Raw genomic sequence first — 16393 nt, 5'->3', positions numbered from 1 at the left:
TAAGGCCCACTTGACTTCACATTCCAGGCTGTCCGGCTCTAGGTGAGTGATCACACCTTCGGGATTATCTGGGTCGTGAAGATCTTTTTTGTATAGTTCTGTATATTCTTGCCTGGAGAAGGAAATGGCAACCCACTCCAGTGTTCTTTCCTGGAGAATCCCATGGACAGAGTAGCCTGGTAGGCTGCAGTCCATGGGGTCGCACAGAGTCGGACACAACTGAAGTGACTTGGCAGGCAGCAGGCAGTATATTCTTGCCAGCTCTTATTCATATCTTCTGCTTCTCTTGGGTCCATACCATTTCTGTCCTTTATTGTGCCCATCCTTGCATGAAATCTTCCCTTGGTAAATCCAAATCCTTTCTCACACCCTCAGAGGGCACCGCTCCTCACACTCTCTACCTTCTCCTTCACTCCCCAGCCACCTTGCACACCTGACCACACCAAGCCCAGCTGGCTTTGCGGTCTGGTTTCTAGGGTTTTCCTCCGCTGTCTGGAAAGTTCTTCCCCCGACACCCTCAGGTTGTCTTCCGATCTCCACACAATCAGTGGTTCTTTGGAGACGGACAGTCCTGGCTGTTGCTTTATCACCCGGCATGTCACTCCATCACCACGTTTCCTCAATAGCAGTTTCTCAGCCTCGGTATGTATTTTATTTTTAAATCCATTTATTTTCGGCTGTGCTGGGTCTTTGTTGCTGCTCGGGGCACAGGGCTCCTCTCCAGTCCCGGGGCACAGGCTTCTCACTGCAGTGACCTCTCTTGTGCGGACCCCCGACTCTCGGGGCTCTGGGCTTCAGTAGTGGCGGCTCCCAGGCTTGGTGGTTGTGTCGCGTGGCCTTAGTTGCTCTGGAGCCCTGTGACCTTCTCGGGTCAGGGATGGAACTCGTGTCCTCTCATTGGCAGGCACAGCCTTTACCTCCGAGCCCCCGGGGAAGCCCTGTTATTCACTTTTCTTAAGTAGTACTTAACTGCGTCTGTGTTTTGAATCTTATTCATATTTCATGGTATTAATTTCTTGTGTTGATTCCTCGATAATGGTTCTAATACCCCTGTTTCTGAAGAGACCCAGTCTTTATATTCTATATTGCTCCTTTGAATTAGTTGCCTCCATCTTGGGCCTGTAAGTTAACATCCTTTGAGATAGAAGGAGGTGACAGAGGATGAGATGGTTTGATGCCATCACCAACTCAATGGACACGAGTTTGAGCAAAGTCCCGGGAGATAGTGAAGGACAGGGAAGCCTGGCGTGCTGCAGTCCATGGAGTTGCAAAGTGAAAGAAAGTGAAGTGGCTCTTTGTGATCCCATGGACTGTAGCCCACCAGGTTCCTCCCTCCATGGCATTTTCCAGTTAAGATTACTGCAGTGGGTTGCCATTCCCTTCTCCAGGGGATCTTCCCGACCCAGGGAACAAACCCACATCTCTTGCCTTGGCAGGCGGACTCTTTACCACTGAGCCTCCTGGGAAACCATGAGAGAAGCTGACACAATTCTGAGAATTAACCTAAGAAATGAAAACAAATGGACCCTGGAACTGAAGGTTAACTGTATCGACAACAATCAAGATGACACTGATCAGACCAGTGATGACCAGTTTCAGGATGATTGTCAGAGCTGACTGCACTGTTTCTGCCTGTAGCCCCCTCCCTCCATCTATAAAAGCTGTTGCTCATTAATTGTCCGGGGTGGGAGGTGGAGGGAGTCAGTCCTTCCTCTTCCTTGTTGGAGAAGGAAATGGCAAACCAGTCCAGTACTCTTGCCTGGAAAATGCCATGGATGGAGGAGCCTAGTAGGCTACAGTCCACAGGGTCGCAAAGAGTTGGACATGACTGAGCAATTTCACTTTCAACAGTTGCTGGCATCCAGAATAATGCTAGCTTTCCTTTCCCCCAACCTGGCCTCTGTATTGGCTTTTAAGTGCGAGCAGCCAGACACCAATATCTATTACAATATCATCCTTGAGTTTGCCGCCCACAACAAATTCCCAAGCTAATTAATAGAAGAAAACGCTGATTCTTTGAAAAGAAATACTTCATTATCTCCATTCTGCTCCAAATAAGCTCTCTTCATTTCTGCTGGAGGAGAGCCAGGTGGGATGAAAGAGTGCTACCTTGAAGAATCTTTTCAAGCAGACACCCTAGAATCTCAGTGTTCAAATGGGCATTAATATTACATTACCTAACAGTTCATAATTCCAAAAGAATACAGTTGCTTTAAATGCTCAAGTGGGTACTCAGTCGCTTCAGTGGTGTTCAACTCGTTGCAACCCAACAGACCATAGCCTGCCAGGCTCCTCTGTTCATGGGATTCTCCAGGCAAGAATACTGGAGTGGGTTGCCATTCCCTTCTCCAAGGGATCTTCCCAACCCAGGGATCGAACATGGTTCTCCTGCATTGCAGGCAGATTCTTTACCATCTGAGCCACCAGAAAAGCCCCAAAATAAATAAATAAAATAAAATATAATTTATATTTCAACTGTATTTCAATCGAAAAAGAGAGAGAGAAGACAAAGAAATACAGCCTATCCTCTGATTAGTAAGTTCTATATCTGTGGATTCAACCAATGTAGATTGGAAAAAAAAAAAAAAACCCACTCCAGTACTTTTGCCTGGAAAATCCCATGGATGGAGGAGCCTGGTAGGCTGCAGTGCATGGGGTCACTAAGAGTCAGACACAACTGAAGCGACTTAGCAGCAGCAGATTGAAAAAAATAAACAAAAAACAATTCTTCCAGTGCTTCAGATTTTCTTCCTGAGATTTTAATTTCACGATCTCAGTCTCAGTAGAGGGTGATGACACAGGGTTTCAGAAAGAGCCAGAAGGGCAAAGGTTTGGAGCAGAAGTCTGGGAACATCTAGGAACCCAGGCATCTTCCTCCTTGAGGACTTTCTGGCCGAGCACACCTGGATCTGTGCAAGAGAAAGACGTCAGTTTGAATGGTTCCATTCCCCACCGGTACCCCAGCCAGGTTCTGAGTGTTGTGGTGACCCAAGAGAGGAACCTCTCTTCGGTTCACCTCAGTTTTGACAACTCTCTCGAGGACAGAGAGCTCCTCCTCTCTGCCCTTGCTTCTTCTGCCGTCTCCTATTCGCCTACCCGCCTACTTTCCTCTTGCACTCCCATTTGGAGATGGTACATGGTGATGCTGGGGAGGGTTTTCAAGAGCCAGAGTGTAGCCGAGTTTGCAGTGGGAAGCAGTGAATCAGAAGGTGTCCCCTGTCTGGGGTTAGTAGTCCTCCACCAGATACTTGTCAAAGCATGTCCCAAAATAAGGTTGGGATCGAAGGAGGTGGAATTGAGGTAAAAAATCTAACTTGAGAACGGCAGGCAAAGCTGGGGCTTGATCGTTGGCTTTGTCTGTGGTCGGCTGGGTCAGTGGTATGTGAGCCTGCACTTGGTTAATTTAGTTCATTCATTTCACAGATATTTACCGAGCACCCACCATGCACCATCCATTGCACTAGGCAGTAAGCAAGACGGAGAAGGTCTCTCCACTCTCACGAAGCTTAGATTTTCCTGGAAGGAGACAGAGTATAAGTAGGTAAAACTATGAAGGAGGGAGAATCATATCGTGGTAAATGCTGCTAGTAAGTGGGTTCCCCTGGTGGCTCAGATGGTAAAGAATCTGCCTGCAATGTGGGACAGAGAGAAATAGATTAATGTCAGATCCAACGGGCAGGTGACCATTATATGGAAGAGGTGATGACTAAGCTGGTTTCTGAATGACACGAAGGATCTAGCCACGCAAAACTCTAGAAACAGAACTTCCTAGAGAATTCCCTGGACGCCCAGTCGTTAGGACTTGGTTCCTTCAATGCTGTGGTTCCATCCCTGCTCGGGGAACTAAGATCCCGCCCGAAAGGGGCAAAGCACAGTCAAAAATTTAAAAAAGGAACAGAGCTTTCTAGATTGAAGCAAGACTGGGTGCCAAGATCCTAGAGTGAACAGACCCAGTGTTTCAAGAAACTCAGAAACCAAAGCTGGGACAGATCATGTTTGAGTATGAGTGTGCGTGTGCCTACTCAGTCGCGTCTGACTCTGCGACCCCATGGACTGTAGCCCACCAGGCTCCTCTGTCCATGGGATTCTCCTGGCGAGAACACTGGAGTGGGTTGCCACGCCCTCCTCCGGGGGATCTTCCCCACCCAGGGATCGAACCCGAGTCTCTTACATCTCCTGCACCGGCAGGTGGATTCTTTACAACTCATACCACCTGGGAAGCCTTTGAGGATGAGTACCGAGTTCAGAGTGTAAAAGTTGGAAACAAAGATCTTATTTATTTTACTTGAAAAAAGATATTTATCTATCTGGCTGTGCTGGGTCTTAGTTGCAGCATGTGGGATCTTCACTGCTGTGTGAAATGGAAAGTCGCTCAGCCCGACTCTTTGTGACCCCATGGACTATTCTCCAGGCCAGAGCACTGGAGTGGGTAGCCTTTCCCTTCTCCAGGGGATCTTCCCAACCCAGCGATCGAACCCAGGTCTCCCCCATTGCCGGTGGATTCTTTACCAACTGAGCTATCAGGGAAGCCCTCACTGCTGTGGACAGGATTTTTTTTTTTTTGGTTGCGGCATGCAAACTCTCAGTTGCAGCACGTGGGATGCAGTTCCCTGAATAAGGATTGAACCAGGGGCCACTGCATTAGGAACTTGGAGTCTCAGCGACTGGGCCACCAGGGAAGTCCCCAGATCTTATTTAGGAAAGAGGTCAAGCTGGAGTGAACCTCGAGGTCAGAGGGAGGGATTGAGGTTCACATCTCAGCTAGAGCTAAACTGGAGGGTGATACTGGGGGAGGGGGCCAAGGTCCAGGCGTGGGGTCATAGCTGGAAACGGGCCACAGTGTCAGGAAACGCCAGGGACTGTTTGAAATTAGAGGGGGACAGGAAGCTGAGCACGTGAGGTTGGGGCTAGGGCCTGTGGCTATAGGTGCGGGTCCCGGGGGTGAGCCCAGGGTCCTTCCCGCCTCCCCGAGCCTCCCAGCCCCGCTCCCCCCGCCCCACCTCTCATAGTTCCCCAGTCTTTACCTCCGGTCTCTGCTTTGGCAGCAGTCTCCCCCAGACTCCTGGAGGCCAGCAGAGACTGGGAGTAGGGGAGGCCGTCTAGGAAGAGAGACACACGTCAGTAAGCCTTTGGGGTTTTCAGTTTGGGACTGTGCGCTGTGCGGGTTTTTTTTTTTTTTTTTTTAATTCTGTCTTTATTTTTTGGGCTGTGCTGGGTCTTCGTTGCTGCGAGGGTTTTTTCTGGTTGTGCCGGATGGGGGCCGCTTTTCCTTGCGGTGCGGGGGCTCCTCTTATTGCGGAGCTTGGGCTTCGTGGCTCCGTGGCACGTGGGGTCTCCCCGGATAGAGGACAGAACGTGTGTCCTCTGCGTTGGAGGGCGGATTCTTAACCAGGGCAGCGTTGGTTTTACTTCCTTGATTTCCTTGGAATCATACACTACTTAGCAGTTCTCATCTAGGGGCCAACGCCCCCTACTTCCTCCCCAGCCCCTCACCCCCTTCACCCGGGGATATTTGGCAATTTCCAGACACATTGTTGGTTGTCACAACTTGGAGGAACTACCACCATCTAATGAATGGAGACCCGTTGTTGCTGTTCACTCAGTCGTGTCCGATTCTTTGCGACCCCATGGACTGCAGCATGCCAGGATTCCCTCTCCATCACCAACTCCCAGAGCTTGCTCAGACTCGTGTCCATCATGTTGGCAATGCCATCCAACCCTCTCATCCTCTGTCGTCCCCTTCTCCCGCCTTCAATCCTTCCCAGCATCAGGGTCTTTTTAAATGAGTCAGGTCTTCGCATCAGGCGGCCAAAGTATTGGAGCTTCAGCTTCAGCATCAGTCCTTCCAATGAATATTCAGGACTGATCTCCTTTAGGATGGAATGGTTGGATCTCCCTGCACCCCAAGGGACTCTCAAGAGTCTTTTCCAACACCACAGTTGAAAAGCATCCGTTATTAAACATCCCCTGACACACAGCGGTTCAGCCTCAAATGTAAACAGCGCTAAGGTTGAGCAACTCTGCCCGAGATACAGTTAAGTGCCCGCATCTGGTAGGTGGTGATGAAGAGCAGGTTCCCTTCAGGTCGCCCTGAGCCTTCTTGTGTCTACCCACATGTCCCGAGGCCACATGCCCCCAGGGTTCTCTCCCTTGAGAGGCCAAAGGGGGAGAGGGGAGTCTCAGAGATGGTACCCAGCCAGGCACGACGAGGAGGTAAACAGGATCAGGGCTGAGCAAAGAGGAAGTGGATGGGGGGCCCTGCAAAGAGATACTTAGAACCACCGACACTCACCTGGCTCCCACCATCTGCCAGACCCTCTGCTAGGAATTTTCCATGCAGTCTCACTGACCACACTACAGAATTGTGAGGAGGCTTCATAACACCGTTTTAGGCGTTTGAAACAAACAGCATCACTGTCTCGTGTTCAGTCGCTCAGTCGTGTCCAACTCTGTGCGACTCCATGGACCGCAGCCCGCCAGGCTCCTCTGTCCATGGGATTCTCCAGGCAAGAACACTGGAGTGGGTTGCCATATCCTCTTCCAGGGGATCTTCCCGACCCAGGGATTGAACCCTTGTCTCTTATGTCTCCTGCGTGGGCAGGTGGGTTCCCAGGGAAGCCCCAATCAGTCTCCCAGGCTCCCTCAATGCATGAGTGTCAGAGCAAAGGAGGGAGCCCACACACAGCGGGTTTCTGAAACCAGAGCCGGCAGGTGGGGCAGAGTGGGGGGATGGGGTGGGCCCTCCTTTTCCTGCCTTTACTCACCAATGGTTCTCCACAGGTCTAGGATCCCCAGGGTCGTCTTCTCCTTCCGGCCTCTGTCCGCCCTCGGGGGAGAGGGGAGCACTGCAAGGGGCGGGGAAGCAAGACAAAGAGGTCGTTAGAGGCAGAGAGGACACACAGCCGGTGGTCCCAGAGCACCGCTCAGCGGGCGAGGGACGGAGCATGGGCTGACCAGGCGGGGGCGCAGCTCTGAGAGACAGACACCTGCCCGGTTACCCACCCCCCACCCCAGCCGGGGGAGACTCCTGAGAGCCCCTTGGCCTGCAAGGTCAAACCAGTCCACCCTAAAGGAGATCAACCCCGAATATTCACTGGAAGGACTGATACTGAAGCTGAAGTTCTGATACTTTGGCCACCTGATGCGAAGAACTGACTCATTTGAAAAGACCCTGATGCTGGGAAAGACTGAAGGCAGGAGAAGGGGACACAGAGGATGGGATGGTTGGATGGCATCACCGACGCGATGGACATGAGTTGAGTAAACTCCGGGAGTTGGTGATGGACAGGGAGGCCTGGCGTGCTGCAGTCCTTGGGGTCTAAAGAGTCAGACACGACTGAGTGACTGAACAACAAACAACCCGTAGGTGGCAGAACTGGGGCTTGAGCCCACCTGTGTCTGCAGCAAACCTCACATCGTTTCTGCCACACTTCCTGGTGCCTGACCGACTGCACTGTCCCGAGAGCACGTCTCCAGTGGTACAGCAAGCGCCCAGTGAAGATGGGGAGGAGGGTCGGGCAGAGGGGACGGGGGATCGTGGCAGGAAGTGCTCCGGTCTGTCTGACCCTCACGCAGTGTGGGGACAGCGTTGCACCCGCTGTCACGGGCCGGGGAGCCGAGGCGTGGAGGCTGCACACCCGCCCCCAGGGGCAGAGCTGGGACTTGAAGCCAGAGCTCTGGCTCCGGGATCCCGGCGCACATCACTTCCCTAGACTAACCCCCAAGACCGGTCTGGAAATCAAGCCCATGGGCTTTGGGGGCGGGGGGCCATAGGGCTGGGAGTTTTGAGTTGCGAGTTGCGAACACACAGCTCACAGGCGCCAGGCAGGGATGGAGAGTCACTCACCGGGACCCAGGAGGTAGCCAGCACTGTTGAGGGTCCAGCCTCCTCGCCCCTAGATAGAGATGAGAGAGACAAGGCTCAGAGAGATGGGAAGCGCAGTCTGCAAGGCTGGGAGGACCTGGGTCAGCACACCGCCCAGCTCAGTCACCACTCTGTGAAGTTGTTTGGCTTAATCTGTGTTTCCCCAGTGGCTCAGCAGTAAAGAACCCACCTGCAGTGCAGGAGACCTAAGAGTCGCAGGTTCAATCTCTGTGTCTCTGTGTCGGGAAGATCACAGGTTCAATCCCTGGGTCAGGAAGATCCTCTGGAGGGCACTGGAGGAGGGCATGGCAACCCACTCCAGGATTCTTGTCTGGAGAATCCCACGGACAGAGGAGCCTGGCAGGCTACAGTCCATGGGGTCGCAAAGAGTCAGACACAACTGAGTGACTAAAATTATTGTGGGCTTACTCTATGCCAGCGTGGGTTCTGAGGACTGATGTAGGGAGTCCAGTGCAAAATGAAGATACAGGGCCCCTCCAGGTGACTCTCCTGCTTGCTACAGCACTGAAAGTTTACATTGTTGGGAAGCTCTGCCTTAGAAGGCAGCTTTGGGCATCTCTGGGCCAACGCTAATCATTAGGGTGTTTTTGCTTTGGATAAGCTGAGCCCTGACCCCCTCGTATTCCACCTGTGATCTGTTCTAACCCGCCCCCCACCCCCGCCCTGGACCAGGGTGATGAATTCAGTCTTTCTTATTTAAGAAAAAAAAAATGTTTTTTTAAATTTTTGACTGCACCGTGTGGCCTGTGGGATCTTAGTTCCCAGACCAGGGATCAAACCAGCACCCCCTGCATTGGAAACACAGAGTCTTAACCACTGGACCGCTAGGGACGTCCCTCTTGCCCAGCCAGGAAAGCTAGAGCTCCTTTCCCGGGAGGGCGGTGACAGGTGTGCAGTGACAGGTGGGTCTCACCCCGTGCACGGGGGCAGAGGCTGGAGTCTCGGCCAGGCTGAGGAGGACCGCAAGAAGGAGCAGGCGAACAGACAGAGGCACCTCAGGGCTGGAGGGCTGGGTGCTGCGGAATGCTGCAGAGAAAGGGCAGGGGGGTTATTTGCTAGTTTTGCAGCTTGATTGGGGTATAACTGATACGAAAAAAAAAAAAGAAAAACACGAAACATGTTTAAAAAATGCTTCTTGGTGAGTGTGGACATGACCTTTCACCGATAACACCATCATTGCGATAGATGTATCCACCACCTTCAGAAATTTCTGTGGGTTTTTTTTTCCCCCTCAAAATTTATATTTTTTCCCCAAAGATCCCTCATGGTAAATGTCACATTGCGCTTGAAAATATGTGGTTTATTTTCAAATATCTTTTGATACTGATCTCTAGCATAATTCCACAGTGATAGAAGCACAGACTGTGTGATTTCAATACTTTTACACCATGAAATTTCTGCACCTTGTTTTATGTCCCTGGATGTGTTCCAGTGTCTCCTGGTTTATACTCTATGGGAACTTGAATACCATTTGTATCCTGCTGTTATGTGAAAATTGTATAAATCTTAATTATGTTGAAATGGTTCATAGTGCTTTTCAAGTCTGCTATATCCTTCTACTTCTCTGTCTATTCATCCTATTAATTTTTGACAATTTGATATTGAAACTCCAACTAAAAATCTTAATTTGTCTATTTTTTAAAAAACTGTAATTACAGTGAAACTATACGTAACCTAGTTCTGTATTTTCCAAGTGTCCTGTAAAATGTGTGATCATACTTCCATAATTTAAAAAAATAAAAATTAAAAAAACTTTTATTTTGAAATTTTTAATTGGAGGATAATTGCTTTACAATGTTGCATTGGCTTCTGCCATATAGCTACATGAATCAGCCATAGGTACACACATGTCCCCTCCCTCTCGACCCTCCCTCCCATCCCACCCCTCGAGGTTGTCACAGAGCCCTGGGTTGAGCTTCTGTGGGGTTTTGTTTTTTTTTAAGATGCCACACGTAAGTGGGTCTGAGGCTCTGATGGCTCAGACGTAAAGTGTCTGCCTGCAATGTGGGAGACCCAGGTTCGATCCCTGGGTCAGACAGATCCACTGGACAAGGAAATGGCAACCCATTCCATACTCTTGCCTGGAAAAATCTCATAGACGGGGGGTCCATGGGGTCGTGAAGAGTCGGACACAACTGAGCGACTTCACTTTCACTTTTCATTTAAGTGGGCTTCCCTGGTAGCTCAGATGGTAGAGAATCTGCCTGAAATTTGAGAGACCAGGGTTCGATCCTTAGGTTGGAAAGATCCCTTGGAGAAGGGAATGGGTACTCACTCCAGTATTCTTGCCTGGAGAATCCCACGGATGGAGGAGCCTGGCACGCTACAGTCCTTGGGGTTGCAAAGAGTCGGACACAACTAAGCAACTAACACACACTTCACTTCACATGTAAGTGAAATCATACAGTACTTATCTTTCTCTGTCTCTTAATATACTGTAAAGTGCAGGATATCCTGTTGTTAACTGAAGGTTCATCTCTACATTTTGGGTCATAAATATATAATCAAGAATTAAAACGAACACTTCTGAATTTTTTAACTTTATGTGGAGCACATTGCTTTAAGTAAAATGAGAGTTGGTGGAGGGAGAATCCCAAAGTAAGTAAGTAACAGGATATTCAGTACATAGAATGTAAGTGTGTGTGCAAGTGTGAAAGTTGCTCAGTCATGTCTGAGTCTCGGACTACACAGTCCATGGAATTCTCCAGGCCAGAATACTGGAGTGGGTAGTCTCTCCCTTCTCCAGGGGTTCTTCCCAACCCAGGGATCAAACCCAGGTCTCCCTCATTGCAGGCGGATTGTTTACCAGCTGAGCCACAAGGGAAGCCCAAGAATACTGGAGTGGGTAGCCTATCCCCTTCTCCAGCATATCTTCCCTTCCCAGGAATCGAACCAGGGTCTCCTGCATTGCAGGGGGACTCTTTACCAACTTAGCTATCAGGGAAGCCCTGATACATAGTACATAGTACATAGAATATGCCCCTCCAAACCCCGCAGTGCATGAGTGACCCGTTTCAGAGCCAGAGAGGCCTGAATTGAGAGAGTAAGACTGACATAGATATACACCACCACGTGTAAAATAGCTAGCTAGTGGGGAGCTCAAGCCAGGGCTCTGTGATGTCCTAGAGGGGAAGAATAGGGGGGAGGCGGTGGGAGGAAGGCTCAAGACTCTTTGCGACCCCAAGGACTGCAGCCCACCAGGCTCCACTCTCCATGGGGTTTTCCGGCAAGAATGCCAAAGTGGGTAGCCACTCCATTCTCCAGGGGGTCTTCCCGACCCAGGGATCGAAACCAGGTCTCCTGCATTGCAGGCGGATTCTTTACCGTCTGAGCCACCAGGGAAGCCCCAGATAGCCAGTGGGAAGCTCAGCTTGGTGGTCTATGATGACCTTCTTCTTGGAGGGGTGGGATGGGGGTGGGATGGGAGGAAGGCTCAAGAGGGAGGCGGTCTATGTTCACATATAGCTGACTCCCGTCACCGCACAGCAGAAACCAACACAACCTTGGAAAGCACTCACTCATCCTCCAAATAAAAACCAGGGCCACGGACCACCACCGTGCCTCCCCTATTCAGCCCTGGAACGCCGCCTCCTCACTGGCCCCAGCCCCTGTCCCGGACCTCCCAGCCCCCTCCCTGCCTCACCTGTGTCCCTCTCCACCTCCCCCTCCCCTTCTCCGCATCCCCTCCCGCCTGCATCTCCATCCTCCCAGGACCCCAGCCTCCCCGCCTCGGTCTCACCTCGCTGGAGTGGGCAGACCCCGCCACCTTTCTCCTGTCGGCCGGTCTGGGTCCCAGCTCCCGAGAGACTCCAGCTTTTATGCCCGAGGAGGAGAGGCGGGCGGAGGGAAGCCGGAGGAGACTAGACGGGGAGAGGGCGTCGGGGGAGAAAGGCGGAGCGGAGCGCCCGCCCACAGGAGGGGTTTCTCAGGTCAGGACAAGGATGCTTCCCGGAAGGAAGATTTCTCTGCCCGTTTCCCCCGCAGACCCCGCAACCCGAGGTGTTTGCTCCACATTTATCCAAGGACCCCCAGCCCACCTCCGCCTGGTGTCGGCGTTAGTGGGAAGGGGGCGGTGGACGGGGCTTGGGGAGGCGGGGTATTCTGGGTTCTCTGCACGCCCTTGACCTCTCTCCACCTGCCGGGGCACCCGGGCCACCTGTTTCCGTGTTTGTGGAGCGTCTCTCGTCGCCACACACCGGGAAATAAGCTCGTTGCAGGCCGGGGGCGGCGGGGCCCGGGGATGGGGGCGGTCACGTCCTGGGAGTCGCCAGCACGCGGCGCTAGCCAGGCGGGCCCCTTCGGCCGCGCTCGGAGGCTCTTCCGCGCGTCCTGACCCGGGAGGGCGCTTCCGCATCCACTGGGTGGAGGCCAAGGATGCTGCATCCTCCGGGGCAGAGGACAGCCCCCACCCCCAGCAAAGAACCACTGGACCTCCAGTGTCCGTAGTACAAGGATGGGAAACCCTGTGGCAACCCCTAAAACGGTCCCCAGAACCGAACAAATGTTGCTGGATGAACAAATGAAGAGTGTGTGTGTGTGTGGGTGTGCGCTTGGTCTCTCTCCCGCTCCGTTTCGCTTCCTCCGTTCATCTGTCTGTTCCTTTCTCTGCCTCTGGGCCCCGGGACAGCAGCAGTTTTCCAGAGGAAAGACCCCGGAATTAAAGGGAACGGGGCCCGGCCCGCTGGCTCTGCTCCCGGGCTTTCGACCGTCCTGGGGTCCTTGCGGGACTCGATGTCCTGGCTCTGAGATGAAGAGCCCGGGTTCAGCCCGGACTCGGGGTCCTTGCTCCAGGTCCTCATCTCTACCCCAGCCCTACCACCCCCACTGCAGACCTTTCTGGACTGCCATGCCCGTCTGCCTCGCTTTTAAGAGGCTCAGGCTTTACCGACTGAGCTAGCCGGGAGACCACTCCCGCCTGCCTCAACCTTAAAAGCAAGACCCCCAGCGGGGAGGAGGGTGAGAAACAGCATCCCGGAAACCTAGTGCGCGCCTCCCCCGGGTGGCTCCCTCTCCCCTCTTCCCGGCTTCCTTCCCTTCTCATCTGGGGGAAGGGGGTGGTGTTCCGATTGGGAGAAGGTGACAAGGAGGTGTAAATGGCTCTGCTGGAAAAGAGCGGGAGCGGGGGAGGCTGTCGAGGATAAACCGGCTGATCTGAACCTGGCGGACCCGCCTCTCTGCGTGACCAGTGCCGTGAAAAGTGAAGCCATGGGGTCTGCATCTTACGCAAACAAACACACACACACAACCCGGATGATGTGGGGGACATGTCACTTTACATTTCTGTGACACAGCTGGACGTCTGTGGATGTGTGTATATGTGTGGACATCCATGCATCTGTGCAGATACCTAGCTAGGTAGCTACCTAGCGTATCTCCTATAAGAGCTATATCTCCTTTGAGTATTCCCTAAGTAGCAGTTGTTGTTCAGTCGCTAAGCTGTGTCTGGACTGTTTGCGACCCGACCCCATCGACTGTAGCCTGCCAGGCTCCTCTGTCCATGGGATTCTCCAGGCAAGAAGACTGGAGTGGGTTGCCATGCCCTCCTCCAGGGGATCTTCCCGACCCAGGGAGCGAACCCATGTCTCTTGGGTCTCCTGCATTGGCGGGCGAATTCTTTACCACCGAGCCACCTGGGAAGCCTTTTCTCATATAGGTTAACACAGAATTCCTTGCTTTTTTTGCGACAGTTTTCAGAAGCATGTCTCTGTACAGATAAGGTCTGAATATGGATTTGCATACATACATATATCTCTCCAAGTGAAAGTCGCTCAGTCGTGTCTGACTCGGACTGGGGTCCGTGCAATTCTCCAGGCCAGAATACTGGAGTGGGCAGCCATTCCCTTCTCCAGGGGATCTTCCAAACCCAGGGATGGAACCCAGGTCTCCTGCATTGCAGGCGGATTCTTTACTGGCTGAGCCACCAGGGAAGCCCGTGTCTCTCCATCTCTTCCTTTAAACAGCCCCCAAGCCCTAAGGTGAAGTGGCTCAGTCGTGTCCGACTCTTTGCGACCCCACGGACTGTAGCCTACCAGGCTCTTCTATCCATGGGATTTTCCAGGCAAGAGTACTGGAGTGGGCTGCCATTTCCTTCTCCAAGCCCTAGGAGTTGTTATATCCCCCTGCCACCACGAGGGGGAGCCAAGCCCAGGACGATCCGGCACCTCCCAGAGTTTCCTGCGTCCCTTTGTTATTGTTTGGTGGGTGTGTTCAGAATACCTCCCGTTATGAGATTCGAAATCTAAAAAAAGAAAAAAAAAATGTTACAAATAGACCTACTTACAAAAGTATATATCGCAGTGCGATATATAACATAGGTAACTAGTAAGGACCCGCTGTACAGCACGGGAAACTCTGCTCAGTACTCTGCAACGGCCTATATAAGAGTCCTAAAAAACAGTGGCTGTGTGTATATGCGTGGGCTTCCAGGGGGGCTCAGAGGTAAAGAACACGCCTGCCAACGCAGGAGACACAGGTTCGATCCCTGGGCCGGAAGATCCCCTGGAGGAGGGAATGGCAACCCACTCCAGTCTTCTGGTCTGTAGACTTCCCTGGGCAGAGGAGCCTGGCGGGCTACAGTCCACGGGGTCGCAGAGAGTCGGACACGACTGAGCGACTCAACAACACCAATGTGTATATATATAACTGGCGCACTTTGCTGCACACCTGACACCAACACAACGCTGTAAATCAACTCTACTCCAGTGAAAATTAATTTTAACAAAAATAAAGAACTCTTTGCATGAGATCTCTCCTCTTGAAAAATCTTGAGGACTCCAGTCAGGGGTTCAGCAGACCTCTAGAACATACTCATCTAGCGTAACTGAGTGCCTTCTCCCCCTGTGCGCGCGCGCACACACACACACACACACACACACACACGGCATGCATGAGAAATCAGCCAAGGGGGGAAACCAGGACGTTCACAAACACGTGGCGATTAGCCAGCCCACCGTGAACCACCACCGGGTCAAGGAAGAGATGGTGTGTGAAGTCAGGAAACACCCTGAGTTAGGCTGGCTGACTCAGACCTCCGCCAAGGCTTCCTCAGAGATTACAGCTCCCGCCCCCACGGTTACAGTTAAATTTTCATGAGTCGGGGGGAGGGGGCTTACAAGGCCAAGGTTAACGACAGCGACTGGCCCTCAGTGCTTTCATCCGGGGGGTGGCAGAGTATGCCAACCCCCTAAGGATGCCATGTTGGTATATTGATCACCCTGAGCCTAAGCACATGGGAAAAAAAACACAAAAACATCAGGGAGAGACTTCCTCCCTGCCCCCCACCCTCCACACACACACACACACACACACACACACACACACACACACACACACACGCACTTTTACTTCTGCTGGGAACACTTATGAACATCCAAAGGAACTGTTCATCTACTCCACTGGCTTTCTATCAAGTACTTGAAGAAGTGATATAGGAGGATTTAGTCTGCTCCCAACAAATAATATATTTAAGTGTCTACATTAGGATGAAGGTGTAAATTGAAAGACCGAGGAAAGAAAATTGCAGCAGGGAGCAGGAGGAACAGCTGGATTTTCTGTCTGCCATCTCCTACTTTAGCATACTGAGAGAACACAGGGAGGTGAAGACGGGGTGGACAGGGGTGGGTAGGTTGGTAGATGGATGGCTGATAGATGAGAGGTAATTGATAGATGATATATAGCTGAAAGAGATGACAGATAATTGACAGATAATAGACGAGGCTTCCCTGATGGCTCAGATGGTTAAGGACCCACCTCAATGCACGAGACTCAGGAGACGTGGGTTTGATCCTTAGGTTGGAAAGATCCCCTGGAGGAGGGCATGGCAACCCACTCCAGTCTTCTTGCCTGGAGAATCCCATGGACAGAGGAGCCTGGTGGGCTACAGTCCATGGGGGTCGGATCGCAAAGAGTCAGACATGACTTAGCGACTGAACAATAACAACTGCTACTTAGGGAGTACTCAAAGGAGATAGAGCTCTTATATCTCATAGGAGATACGGCTAGGTAGCTACATAGCTAGATATCTGCACAGATGCATGGACGGAAGGAAAAAACACATAGAAAGAGATAAAGACAGCAAGGGTCAGAGAGAATGTGTGTGTGAACGTGTGCTTAGCCATTCAGTCCTGCTGGACTCTTTGCAACCCTGTGGACTGTAGCCCGGCAGGCCCCTCTGTCCATGCCAGGCCCCTCTGTCCGTGGCGTTTTCCAGGCAAGAATACTGGAGCTGGTTGCCATCCCTTTCTGCAGGGGATCTTCCTGCCTGACCTAGGGATCGGACTTGGGTCTCCTGCATTGCAGGCAGATTCTTTGCCCACTGAGCCACCTGGGAAGACTGTATTTGCTAATAACAGTTAAAGAAGAAGCAAGATTGTTTAACTCTTGCAGGCCTCTTGTGTGCAAATTCTGTTCACTCATTTCTGTTTTTGCTGCAGCTCGTTTCCCCGTTAAGTTATTCCCTCCGTATCAGTGGAGGAAGGGAAACAGGCATGGTTCTTGTCTGGCTGAAGA

At 52.0% G+C, this 16393-nt stretch overlaps 1 long non-coding RNA gene across 1 annotated transcript; it reads right to left on the bottom strand.

Annotated features, from left to right (window-relative positions):
• Window positions 1-2435: 2435 nt before the first annotated feature.
• Window positions 2436-8524, bottom strand: LOC101903510 (uncharacterized). The gene is made up of 6 exons (XR_003030268.2): window positions 8055-8524; window positions 7847-7895; window positions 6765-6845; window positions 5025-5099; window positions 3432-3516; window positions 2436-2909 (listed from the first exon to the last, which is right to left on the bottom strand). It is a non-coding gene; the product is annotated as an uncharacterized lncRNA (long non-coding RNA).
• Between the last annotated feature and the right edge of the window lie 7869 nt (window positions 8525-16393).

Source organism: Bos taurus, chromosome 18 (genome assembly GCF_002263795.3).
Source record: "Bos taurus isolate L1 Dominette 01449 registration number 42190680 breed Hereford chromosome 18, ARS-UCD2.0, whole genome shotgun sequence".
Classification (NCBI taxonomy): Eukaryota; Metazoa; Chordata; class Mammalia; order Artiodactyla; family Bovidae; genus Bos; species Bos taurus.
This window is presented reverse-complemented; position numbering and strand designations above follow the sequence as displayed.